The 13,755-nt window shown below is 37.1% G+C and overlaps 1 protein-coding gene across 2 annotated transcripts in view; it reads right to left on the bottom strand.

The window, feature by feature from the left end:
- B3GALT1 (beta-1,3-galactosyltransferase 1) overlaps window positions 1-13,755 on the bottom strand; it is a 576,174-nt gene that overhangs the window by 210,032 nt on the left and 352,387 nt on the right. For both annotated transcript variants that reach the window (XM_063648259.1, XM_054477385.2), the window contains exon 4: window positions 10,348-10,405. The gene's annotated coding sequence lies outside the window, so the exon portion shown is untranslated. The remainder of the gene's footprint in view (window positions 1-10,347; window positions 10,406-13,755) is intronic.

The following is a 13,755-nucleotide window of genomic DNA, read 5'->3' as shown; positions in this document are numbered from 1 at the left end:
AAGCTGATAATTCCCTAGATCTTATTCTTCAGCTCAAACATCTCTTTAGCTTTAAAATTTGCAAACTCAACTGTCCACCAGACATTTCCATTTGAATATCCCCTGGGTATCTCAAAGGAACCGCTCTCAAACTGGATACATCTTTCTGCACTCCCCAGTAAGCACACTTCCATTTCCCAATGTTGCCTATCTCAGAGAATGATACCAGTTGAAAAACCATTTTTTCCCCCTATCATTGCCCTTTATTATACTCTTTTCAGGGATGCCTCTTTCCTGATTTCTCTCCTCACTAGAAGGTGAGCTCTGGCTTCTTCACTGTGGCATCTACAGCTGCCAGCACTGTGCATAACAAATATAGGTTCTCAGTATTTGTTGAATACCACTATTTCTCTAGTTAGACAAAAAATCTATTCATTCTTTAGGGGTTCCACCTCTCCCCCAAATCTAGACACTAAATCTATCAGGAAAGTGCCAAAATCGAGTATTTATTAAGTGAATATGGTCCAATTTGGTATAGATTATACACTATAATCAGTTTTCCTTTGCTTCACCAACAATAAGCTGTAGGACAGCTAATCCAGTATAAGTCACAACTTTCAAATATGCCAATTGAATGCCTGAATGCCTTGTCATTATTGTCATTTTTGATGCCTTTTTCTTTCCAATTACATGCTTGAAGTACAAGATACAGTAAATATAATTCTTCTTCCTTAATATCATAGTGGTTTAAATTTAGATTCCTTAGAGCTTTCAGGAAAATGCATGTAAAAGAGGATTGAAAAAGTTGTTAATACTTTGTAAAAATAATTCAACTCTACTAAGTACAGTTCTTAAAGAAAAAAGGTCCTGAACATTTATCTTTTCCACAATGAGCATTATGCCTAAATTTGCTGTGGTCACTTTGCTTGTTTTTGTTCTTTGTCATCAAGTTTCCATGGATCTATTGTTATTAGATACAAGTGTTGAAACATAAGGAAGACCCAAGAATTATTACTTTCTCAGAAGTGAAACTGAGCTCTATTAGAACTTGCGAGAGTGGGAGGGCACTCTCTAAATAGGAAAATTATGGGCAGGAGGAAGATTACAAAGTGGTTTTCAGTTTGAAGGCCTCTACTGTCTTAGAAAGCCCAACATTCTGTCCTCACATAAATCTGGAAGATGTCTATGGGATGGGAAGAGGACACCCCATCTGAGTCCACTAGACTGATAACTAAACAGACAGCGAGACTGTCACTGTCATCAGGAGAAGAGGACTTCCAGATGGGCTGACACAACGTATGGAATACTTTGACACTTTCTAAATTGAATACATTTTTACATGAATAAAAATGCTAGTGGTGTGTGTGTGCATGGATATTTATATACTCAGGCATTTTCATTAGTTTGCTGACATTTGATCAGACATTTAAAAGTCTTTTGACTAACTCACAGGCCTACATTGTCAATTTCTACAAGTACTAGACAATATAAAACAGTACTAATAACAGCTGTGACAGAATTTAATAAGGCATACGAATAAAATGTGTAGTTTTCACAGGCTAATTTACACATATATATAACTGAGAAATGAATTTGGAAGATGTTAGCCTCCCATCTGTACCACACAGATAAAGATAGGAAAAAATGATTTACAAACTGTCAATGAACAATTTTAAATGAATTCTCACGTTCCAACTGAAAGTAAATTTCCAATGCCCTAAATATACTTTCTGAGCTCCCTTGCTATGGGTGTTATTTTATTTCCGTATGATTCCATAATTTCTATGTACATGTAACCAGATGTTGATTTTCAGGCTTTAAATTGTTAATTTTTAAATTTGCATGGTAAAATTTAGTCAGTGTTATTTATGGTTGATTTGTGTGAGGTCAAATGCTCAGGATCTTTCTTCAGTTTTACTTTTCTTCTGAACTCTTGAATTCTCACCTCCTTCACTGAGTTAATTTCTGCTCTGATGAGCTATATTATGAAATTGCAGTACACATGCCAGCCCTAGAGTTGTATGTTATTTAAGTTGAGACTACAGATTACAAAGATAGGCAGTCTTGTTGTTAATCTTCCTGCTTGTTTCAAGATCCAACTTAAAAACATATGTAGCCAATAATTTGTGCTGCATTCAAATGGAATTTGTGTATCTCATTAAGTATAGTAAAAAAAAAATCAAGATTAAGTAGGTTCAAAGAATAAGATATTAGTATAAATCTCTAAGGGGAAGTGTAGTTCCAGATTTATATGATGGAATTTTGTTACAGGGAATATTAATCAATTCCCTTTACCTCCCTTTTATTCATGGAATTTGTTCATTAGTTCTCTTACGTGGGCCTTCATTATCTTCCCCAGATAATTACAGGCACTAACTACTGATTTAGTGGGTAGTTACCTGGGGGAGAGGGAATATAAAAGGTATTATTACAGAATCTGAGAGTCAAAAATTACAGTCTAAAGTTAAGTAGAAAAAGAAAAAGAACGAGGCTGGGCATTGTGGCTTATGTCTCTATTTTCAGCATTTTGGGAGGCTGAGGTAGGAGGATTTCTTGAAGCCAGGAGTTCAAGACCAGCCTGGGCAACAAAGCAAGATCCTGTCTCTACAAAAAAATTTTAAAAATTAGCTGGGCATGGTGGTGCACACTTGTTATCCCAGCTACTTGGGAGGCTGAGGCAAGACGATCCTTTGAGCCCAAGAGGCTGCAGTGAGCTATGATTGAGCAACTATACTCCAGCCTGAGTGGCACAGTGAGGCCCTGTCTCAAAAAAAAAAAAAAAAAAAAAAAAAAGAGAGCGAGAGAAAACGAAAAGCAGTTGAGTTTGGCAAAAGAGAGAACATTCTGACGCAGACTCTCAGAGTTAGTTTTTAGCTCCCCCTTCTCACTCATTCCTAGGCTGGGAGAAGTGGGGAGCAGAAAGCCTGGAATAGATTTCACAGGGTGAGGCCTCTGAGGTCAGCAGAAGCTGGTAATAAGGAGTTAGTTTTGTCTTTAGTCCTACCCGATGAGAGACTAATAGTAGATAGCATTATTATTAAATATATTCTAAATGACTTGCAGTCTAAGTGTGTTATGAGTATTAGCTCATTTAATCTTCACATAATCCAATAAGTGCTCTTATTATTTCCATTTTCTGGAAGAGAAAACAGAGGCACAAAAAGTGATATACCCAAGGTGTAATAAGCGCTGAAGCCTGGATGTCAACCAGCCAAACTGACTCCAGAGGCCACACTTTAACCACCACTGTACTGCCCTTCAGGATGGTCCATTCAGGTAGCCAGCTTGGCATCTCCTGTTTCTTGTCTAAATGGAGTCACATCCAAGACTTTGCCTACCAACCCCACAGATCTACTGTGAATAGGTAACTTCAACAGCTCAGAAAAATAACTCTTAAGACTGAAGAATGCATGGTGGGACCTTGGATGGCTGCTGGTGATGAACTGAGCAAAGGAGGACTAAATGGAGCCAACCAGTGAACTCCCACCAGGGCACTGGCAGTGGTGGCACATATATTTGCACCTTTTAGCTACTGAGGTGGTTTTGCTACTTTAATTCTTGTGGTGTTAAGGGGACTCAAGCATAGACCCTCGACACTGGGTGCAGGTACTGCTCGGCCAATGAGGAAGCCTATTAGGAGTGTGAGCCTGCAACATCTCCTGTAAATATCATGGTGAAGGAATGCAGTGCACAGGGAAGGAAGTTGAGCCTGCTGACCTCTAAAGCCTTTCATTTTAGAAGCCTTGATAATTCTGTGATTCCAGAGAGATATTGCTGCTCTTTCTGCAATTTCTATCTTTTAACGTTGGCAGCTCAAACAGGTTCTCAGATGCTTGGAGTGAAGCTACTTATTAAAAAATAATTAACAGTGAGATCATCATGGGCAAGGCTGAGTTTTAACAAAAGAACTCATGGAATTTTCGGGGTTTTAAAACTGCTATATATAAGTCTGAAGACTAAAATTAGCAATAATCATTAGGAAATAAAGCACTGTGGTTAATGCCCACATTGACCACAACTGGGTAGCTGCCTGCTGTTTTGAATCCTAATTTCTTCAGACCTTTTTGTACTAAATACTTTTTAGGTGATAAATCAACAACTGACACACAAATTAAATGACTACATTTTATTTTTGAAGCACAGAAGAAGAGTTTTCTTTATGTGCTTTTACTGTCATTGGCATTTAACATATATACACATTTTTACAAATCCCATTTGTAGATATTCCCTTCAATAAATGAGAAAGGTATTCTCCACAAATCCTTAGGATGTGTAGGCACTCAGGTATTAATAGGGGAGGTGGTTTTTCTTTTTCTACACATAAGACACACACGTATGTGCATACATAGGTACACATCCATATAAATACACAAACAACTTCATTTTTCTTATGGTATGACTTTTTAAGTTAAAAGATGTATGAAAATGTGGCATTTAGTGATAAAAAGAAAGACATACAGAATATTAAATATATATATGTAGCATACCTACTATGTGCAAAAACTACCACAGTCACTGGGGACAAAGATGAATGAGACATGGGTCTGGCCTGAAAGAGCACCTATTATAGAGGGTGCATGAAGTGGGAGACATGAAGTACACAGATAAATATATCATTAATATGTAATAAGGGCATCATAAGGTGTACCACATTTAAGCAGAAATAAATCATTTAAAAGGAATCTGTAAGGCAGGCATCCTGATTTCACACCAGACTCTTAACAACAAAAGATAATGTTGGAACTTTAAGAAGACTACTGAGGAATTCATTTGTGATGAATGAACAGATACTTCAGAATAAAAGTAGCTGCTATTTATTGAATGTCTACTTTATATTTGTTTTCTCTAATCCTCACAATGCTGCACGCTTGTTTTACAGATAAAACATCCAAGTTTCAGAGAGGGTCAGTGAGCTACATAATGTCACACTGGGATAGTGGCAGAGCTAGAATTCAATCCTAGGGCCACCCACAATTCCACACCACTAAAACAAGAACAAGCTTGTATGGCTTTGGCTCTGCTGGTCATCTTTTCTTTAGCCAGGACCACTCTTTTCCCAAGCTGTCTGTTCTGAGATTGGCTGCTTTCTCCTTTCTGTGCTCTTAGCTGTTGGTAAATTATCTCACTCTTGGCTGTTGAGATTGTGCTGGGTACAGCCTCTGTCAATGGCTTCAAGGTTTTGCTTCCCCCCAATATGTTCAGCAAAATGTTGGCTTCCTGCTTTCCTTGTTAAACCCTGGGGTGGCTCTTGTGGGTTTGGTTGACCCTGCAGTCTTCTGTCTATTGTAAGCATTCAGAATTCTCTGCTTGATCAGTGGTGTGGGGTGTGCTGGGGCAAAGGGAAGGGATTTTTCTACTCCCTTTGGCAGGAAGAATTGCTTCTTTGTCAGGGTTAGAGTTGCAAACAGATGCCCCTTTGTAAGGTGTCATGATACTTCCTGGGTAACACCATTAAATGTTTCCCAGGGAGCAGAACTCTAGGGTCGTTGCTGAATTACTATTTAACTTCCAAGGGTATGTGAGCCTTCAACTGTTGTTCAACTGCACTATTGAACTCAGCACGTGGTAAAAGTAAGATTCTCATGAACTGAGTCTTTGATAAAAGGAATCATGGGCTGAATCTTTCACAGAACATGTCTGTTTTGTTAAACATTGTGTACTCAAAGTCCAACATAATGGATACATGGCACACAGTAGGTGTTCAATAAAAGTTAATTGAATGAATGAACTTGGAATAGAAGCAGCTGGCTGTGTGTGGTTATCTTAGCACTTACCTCTTTTTTTCTCTGAATGAAGAAACATAACTATGTTGACTGCACAGGTTAAAAGATAATTTAGTGACTCAGGTTATAAGAGGTAATGAATATACAGGGAAAGTAATGAAGATGTTAAGTTATCGGAAGACAGTTTTGGGGTATGGGTAGTACTGTCTGGACTAAACTCTACCTATTCTTAGAGTGACTAATAATCACAAATAAAGTGTCTACTTTTCTCTTTCTCACACACACACACACACACACACACACACACACCCACCCCCACACAACCTTTCTGCCCTTCCAGGAATATACCTGGATACACATATAAAGGTGCTACAGAATTTCTAGGGAAGGCAACATGAGAAGGACTGGAGCAATTGTATTCTGAGTTCCCTAACAAAAGTTCATTGCATAAATACTGAATGCTTTTTTCACTGAGAATCTCAGGACAATTTATCTTTCTAGAAAAAAACAGGTTTAGAAAAGGCTTTGAAAGGTCAAATCTAACATCTGTTTCCTTAAGAATTTTGTTTTAAAGCATGGGGAACACATAATTAAGGAGCATTTATTATATGAAAGGAAGAGATATTCTTTTGTCTCATTTGGTTTGTTTTGGTGAAGAAATTGGCTTACTTCTGTTAGCATATTTCCATTTAGATTTACTTTCAGAGAGGGAGTATTTCTTCTTTGAACTTCAGCTTTATTTAATCTTTGAAGATGGAAGAAGAAATAAAATGTGATGAAGAATAATAGTAAGGGATTCTGGAAGCACAGAAGCTACTAAATTTGCTTAAAGAGAAATAGAAAATCTGAGTAGACCTATAACAAGTAAAGAGATTGAGTCAATAATCAAAAACCTCCAAGCAAAGAAAAGTCCCTGACCAGATGTCTTCACTGATGAATTCTACCAAACACTTAAAGAAGAGTTAATACTAATCCTTCTCAAACTTTTCCAAAAAATGAAGGAACACTTTCTAACTCATTCTATGAAGTCAACATTATCTTGATACCAGAGCCAGATAAAGATATCACAAAAAAGGAAAACTATAGACCAATATGACATATGCATAAACATGTAAAAATTCTCAACAAAATACTTGCAAAATGAATCCAGCGGCTTATCAAAGGGATTATGTATATATAACATGACAAAGTGGTTCTCTGATATATATTCTCACTATATATATATATATATACACATAGTGTGTGTATATATATATACATAGTGTATGTGTATATATATATATATATATACACACAAAGATCAAGTGGTTTCTTTTGTTGAACCACCCTTGCATTTCATTTGTCCCCTAAATGCAAGGGTGGTTCAACAAAACAAAACCAATCAATACAATATATCACATTAGTAGAATGAAGAGAGGAAAAAACATGGTCATCTTAATTGGTGCAGAAAAAGTATTTGAAAAAATCTAAACTATTTCATGACAGAATCACTCAACAGAGTAGATATAGAAGTGAACTTCCTCAGGCACATAAACGGCATTTATGAAAAAGCTAGTGCTAACATCATATACAGTGGTGAAAAAACTAAAGCTTTCCCCCTAAGGTCAGGAAAAAGACAAAGATGCACACATTCATTACATCTATTCAACATTGTATTGTAAATTCTAGTAAGATCAATTAGGCAAGTAAAGAAATAAAGGACATTCAAACTAAAAAGGAAGAGGCAAGAATATTTGCTGATGAAATGATCTTACCTATAGAAAATCCTAAAGAATCCACAGAAAACAAACAAAAAACGATTGGAGCTAATAAACAAATTTGGTAAACTTGTAGGATACAAGATCAACATACAAAAACAATTGTATTTCAGTACAAAAGCAATAATCAATCAAAAATCAAATTAAGAAAACCATGCTAGTGTAGCGTATCCATATAATGGAATATTATTCAGTCATTAAAAAGGAAAAAATTACTGATACATATCCACTGGTATGGATGGCCCTTGAAAACATGATGTTAAGTAAAAGAGTCCAGACACAAAGGTCTGTATCGTATAATTCAATTTACATGAAATATCTAGAATTTGTAAATTCTTAGAGACAGAAATCAGATTAGTGTTTGTCAGGGGCTAGGGGAAGGAGAGAAATGTAAAGAGACTATTTAATGGATACTGGGTTTCCTTTGGGGGTGACAAAAATATTTTAAAACTTTAAGGTAGTTATGATTGCACACCATTGTGTATGTACTAAATGCTACTAAATTATACACTTTAAAATGGTTAATTTTATGTTACATGAATTTTGCCTCGATAAAAATAAAAACAAGAGAAGGAAATTCTGTGTTACATTTGTTATGCATGAATTAGAGTAAATGCAAATGAAAAATGCCAAAGTTTATCTTTGAAAAATTGACTAATATTAAAAAGTAAATCAAACAGTTTTAAAAAATGAAAAGTAAGGGATTATCTGTGGATAAGGTAGGAGTGGTAAAGCTGTGTTGATAAAAACAAAAATCTTTTCTACAGGCCCAGTGAGTCAATAAAAAACATTATTTGCTCTTACTATGGTCACAGCGTGACACTATACAGTTTGAGCAAGTGAAAGGCTATAAAATCTACTGTCATCTCCTCTGCCTGTCGTGGAGGAGGGCAGAAGCCAATGCAATTGACCTAGAAAGAATATTCTGAGTCTGACTCAGGCATGGAGGTGGGTTAATGGGGGTTAAAAGGAATAATAAATGGGAAAACCAAACTGAAATCCAGGGACCACATCCAGTAGTAGTCAATCTAATGGAGAAAAAACAGAAGTATGAGGCAAAGCAATTAAACGGGAGCTACTGGATGAAATAGTTCCCATAAAAGAGGATGAGTTGGTGGCATATGGAAAAATAAAGATAAGGTAATTAAAGGCATTTATAGAGCACCTGTGGCCTTTGATGGCTAAACAAAATGCCACTAAAAGCACCCACTTAGCTTGAACAACAAATACACATGAAGTAGAAAATAATTTGGTGTTAAATTATACTTAATTTTAACTGAACACAAGAGAAATCTATACATTAGTGTGGGGCAAAGATGGGTAAGAATATTCCATATGGCAAATTGGATTTATATTGTATCCTAAGAAATGGGTAGGAATTGGACAGAAATGGGATGAGTAGAGACATTTCCTTTAAGAAAGGAGCATAATGAGATGGACATGGGAAGGGGGATACATGAGACAGTAAGGACTTTGCTTAGTGTAATAGTTTATGTTGTACAAAAAAAAAAAATCGAGTTTGGATATGAATCTTGGGACCAGATCAATGAGGTTCTTAAACGCCTGTGTGCAGAGTTTGGACATTATCCTTCATGCTTTGAGCAAGGTTATCATATGATAAGAGCAGAATTTTAGAAGATAAATTTAATGGTATTTATAATGAACTGAAAATTCGAGATATCATAATAGGGAGATGACTATTCAGGAGGTTTTTAGGGTAATCCAGGTAAGATTATCATGAGGCTAGGATGATTAGACTGAGATTGAAAGAAAAGATTATATAAGCATAAAATTTAGTGGCAGATTAATTAAAAGGACGAGTTAGAGTTGAAAAATTCATCATGATTCAAAGTTTTGTAAGATGAGAAACTAAAAGGAGAGTAGATAATTGTACATTTTAGAATAACTTAAAGAGTGAAATTAGGTTGTTTGTAGCTCAAAGGATAAATGCTTGAGGAGACGGAAACCCCATTCTTCATGACATGCTTATTTCACATTGCATGCCAGAATCAAAACATCTCATGTACCCCATAAATACATACAACCACAATGTACCCACAAAATTTAAAAAATAAAGAAAGAAAAATACAAGGCGAGCAGAAACACTATAAAAAATTGAGTGACTGGGAAAAAGAACTAGATTTGTGGCATGAACAATGAGTCCACTTGAACATTCTGAGTTTGAGAGCCCAGATGCATATCTTAATGATTTCCTCTAGGGAAGACATCCAGAACAGGAAGTAGAGAGAGAATCCAGGTCAGAAAATACAGATTTGAAAGTCATTGTTTCACCACCTCTAGTACTCTTTCAAAGGGTTTCAAATGTTAAGGATACTCTGGAAAAATTAGTCAGCATATTGCGTCATTATTTCATGGAAGGATTCTGCCTTTCTTCTTGCATTTGTCTATTTCTACAGAAGGATGAAGAAACAAAGACTTATGGGATGAGAGAAATGCTGTTACAGGGTACCCCACAGCACGTAAGCTGCTGCTTTAAGGGAAGTATACCCCTCAGGGCTTCCCTTTCCTGTTCATGCTCAGCTTAGTGCTGTAAGAAATATAAGCCAGGTCAAGTATAAACTCAAATGTAAACAGTCGAGTTGGATTTTCAGGAAAATTTGTGCATACATGCATCTGGGGTCCCTACTAGCCTCATTGTGTAAGCTGTGTAGATACCTTCATGGGGAACGTGGCCACTTCCTTTCTGAGATGTACATTAAATATACTTGAGAAGGTTCATGTCTAATTTTTAAGCTGGCTTTTCTTGCAAGTGATTTCTCTATTCTAATAAAAGCAATTTTCTAGTATGGAAGGTGAGATGAGACCACTGAGGATCAAAAGCAACCAAAATAAGAAACTACAGTAAGCCAAATAAACTTTACACTTACGCTTTCAAAGAGGCGATCTCTAGAACACTTCTGAGGACCCAGCAGCACAGCAAGAGAACTTTTTCAAGAGAAGAAAAAATACATTTAGATTAAAATCTTATAAATGCTGCAAATAAAAAAGCCCTACACAAATCTTATAATAATATACAACCAATTTCAAAATTTATTGTCACAAAAATGGTGCATTTCACTAACAAATGATTGCTGACCAATCATTTGTTGGGCCATTACTTTCTCTTCTTGTCATTTTTTCTTTCTTTTTCTTCTCACAAGGGGGAGTGGGTCCTTACTCACCCTCAGGGAATAAATGGTTTCAGAACTGTGCCAATTCAGCTCTGTTTGCTAGATGCATTTTTACAAGTATCTGATTTTCCACTGCTGTGGCTACGAGTATCATTAGAAGATCCTGTGATGGCAGGTGGGGGGAAACAGAGCAAAAGAGAGCAACTCACAAAAAGGTAGTTTCAGCTGTGTAAGCAACTACACTGGTGAGTTGGACGAAGAGAATCTGAGGTGGGTAGGCACTAGGAGAAGGAAGAGGAACAGGGTAATAATAAAATAGTTCTCTCTTGCTCCCTTCACACCAGGAAAGAACTGCTTTCTGATCTGGATGACTTAGAGGGGAGTTTGGCAGAAACCCTGGGTCCTACCCATGAGTGACCCGGAAGGCTAAATCAAGGAGGCCTTATCTTCCTTTACCCAACCTGCTGGTTCACTTAGAACAGCTCCCACATTTTTACTAGGTCTGTTGTAATGCTTTTTGAGCTTGTGGTTGTCTTTCCTGATTTATCCTCAGGAAATTTAATTTGTACCAAATCACTTCTTTGCACCAAACCTCAGATGCCCATAAAAAGAGGGGTCAAAAGAGATCATCTCTATGCTTTCTTTCAACTTAATATTCTGTGATTTCAGAAAAGGTACAGAAAACTGTTCACCAGGAAAGGGCATTCAGGCTGACACAATTTACTCAGAAGTCACTTCTGCATTTCCATTTATAGCTTTTGAAGCCATTCTCCTTATGGTAAACTCACACAGACATTTCACAAACACTGCAATCACCCACTCCCACCTCAAGTATACATTTTTATTGGGCCTGGTGTGGTGGCTCACACCTGTGATCCCAGCACTCTGGGAGGCCAAGGCAGGCAGATCATTTGAGGTCAGGAGTTTGAGACCAGCTTGACCAACGTGGTGAAACCCCATCTCTACTAAAAATACAAAAAAATTAGCCGGGCATGGTGGCTCATGCCTGTAATCCTGGCTACTCAGGAGGCTGAGGCAGGAGAATTGCTTGAACCTGGGAGGCAGAGGTTGCAGTGAGCCGAAATCGTGCCACTGCATTCCATTTCCAGCCTGGGTGACAGAGTGAGACTCCATCTCAAAAAAAAAAAAAAAAAAAAAAAAAAAAAAAAAAAAAATTATTGGCAGTGGCCAAGGGTAGAACAAGTGTAAACACTTCTAAAACCAGTGAAGTGTCATGAGATGTGTTGACAATTTAGTCCTTAGTCAACCAGTGCTTATGATTTCTGATAATATCCACAGCTTTACCTTTCTGTGTTCATAATTTGATAGTTAAATATTTTATCTTGTCTGCATCACCCTGCTCCTGCAAAAAGCTATTAATGACTTTTTGGAGAAGAATTTAATATTGCCAAGAAATTTAAAAATTATCTTCCATTAGAGTAATTCTTGTTTCATAAAAGTATTGCTAGAAAAGATCTGGAAGAGCTGTAAAAAATAAATCAGGTTGGGGAGGATTTGGTGGTCAATTCTGCAGGCATCCTTTTCTGAGCAATGGTGGATGGCTGAGTCCATTCAAAAGTCAGCACCCTTAGTCTTGCCTGCCTCAATAGGAGTTTTGCTTTAAAGATAACAAGAGGGATGGATTATGGTGAAGATAAAGAAAGCTCCTAGTACTCTCTATGGTGCTGTACTCAGAATAAATGGGAAATATATTGAAAAATATTCTGAAAGTGAAGTTTCAGACTTTCTCTAGTAAATATTCAGTTGCAATTAAGCACTTTAGATCAACACGGCTCTGAGTCTGAATGGTGCTAAGCTTAGATAACAATATGGCAAATTCTGGAAAGAGGGCCCCTGTTTGGAAGTGCAAAAGAAAATCTATTAGGAATGTATTAGCCAGAATAAAAGCTAATAATTTTTTATTTTTTATTTTTTATTGTTTATTTATTTTTGAGACGGAGTCTTGCTCTGTCTCCCAGGCTGGAGTGCAGTGGTGCGATCTTGGCTCACTGCAAGCTCTGTCTCCTGGGTTCGTGCCATTCTCCTGCCTCAGTCTCCCGAGTAGCTGGGACTACAGGCGCCCACCACCATGCCTGGCTAATTTTTTGTATTTTTAGTAGAGATGGGGTTTCACCATGTTAGCCAGGATGGTCTCGATCTCTGACCTTGTGATCCGCCCGCCTCAGCCTCCCAAAATGCTGGGATTACAGGCGTGAGCCACTGTGCCCAGCATAAAACGTTTTTTAAGATCAATTCAATACGTGAGCTTGAAAAATGTTTCCTTTAGCTACTCTGGGTACAGGGTTTTCAGGGCTTTTTACTGGAAAATTATGTCAGTCAAATAAATGGTGGTGCTCCTTTCAAGTCCTCCAGGAAATTGTCCCTTCCCATTTTTTTTAAAGATATAATGAGGTTTTTTTGTTTGTTTTCTACTGGTAAGAACTTGCTTTCTCTCACCCAAAACACCTTAGTTAAACTCATTCATCTGTGTTCTTTCTTTAGACCCAACTCTGACTTTTGACCATTTACTCCAAAACTGGCCTTCCAATGAGTATCCACTTCTGCCAGTATGGAAACTAATAACTATCATGATACAAAATAATTATTTCTAACAATTCTAAACACCTCCTTAAAACTGTGAAAACTGAACTCTTATGGTTATTTTGTGCTCTTTTATCTTACTTTACTTTTTAATTTTGGGTTGTATTTTGCTCCTCTTCTCTCGCTTTTCTGCATTGCTAATCCCACCCAATTTACAATTGACACTGTCTAAACATGAAAGAGAGAGAGAGGTAAAGACAAGACAATTCAAAACAACTTCTTCAGTTCTCTGGTTCACTTGGCAAAAAGAGCTATCCCCATAAATAACTTGTATGATAATAATCAGGAGTATAACTGCTCCCACAGACCAGTCTGCCTATGGTGTCTGAGGTTCGCCAACCTATATAAATCATACTGCCAGTTTACCCACACCTTATACATTTGTAAACAGATACTGTTCAGTTTAAACAAACTTCATAAAAGGGAAGATTTTAGGAAGAATGTGTTAATTCTAGGAAGGCTGGGTGTATGGAGACCTCTCCCATTTAGCATGATGACTATGGGAAAAGAAGTTATGACATGTTTTGAATCATTTGGGATTTTTGCTTTTTTCTTTTCCTCTCC

This window comes from Pongo pygmaeus, chromosome 11 (assembly GCF_028885625.2).
Source record: "Pongo pygmaeus isolate AG05252 chromosome 11, NHGRI_mPonPyg2-v2.0_pri, whole genome shotgun sequence".
Classification (NCBI taxonomy): Eukaryota; Metazoa; Chordata; class Mammalia; order Primates; family Hominidae; genus Pongo; species Pongo pygmaeus.
The sequence above is the reverse complement of the archived record's forward strand: the minus strand, read 5'-3'. Positions and strand labels throughout refer to the sequence as shown.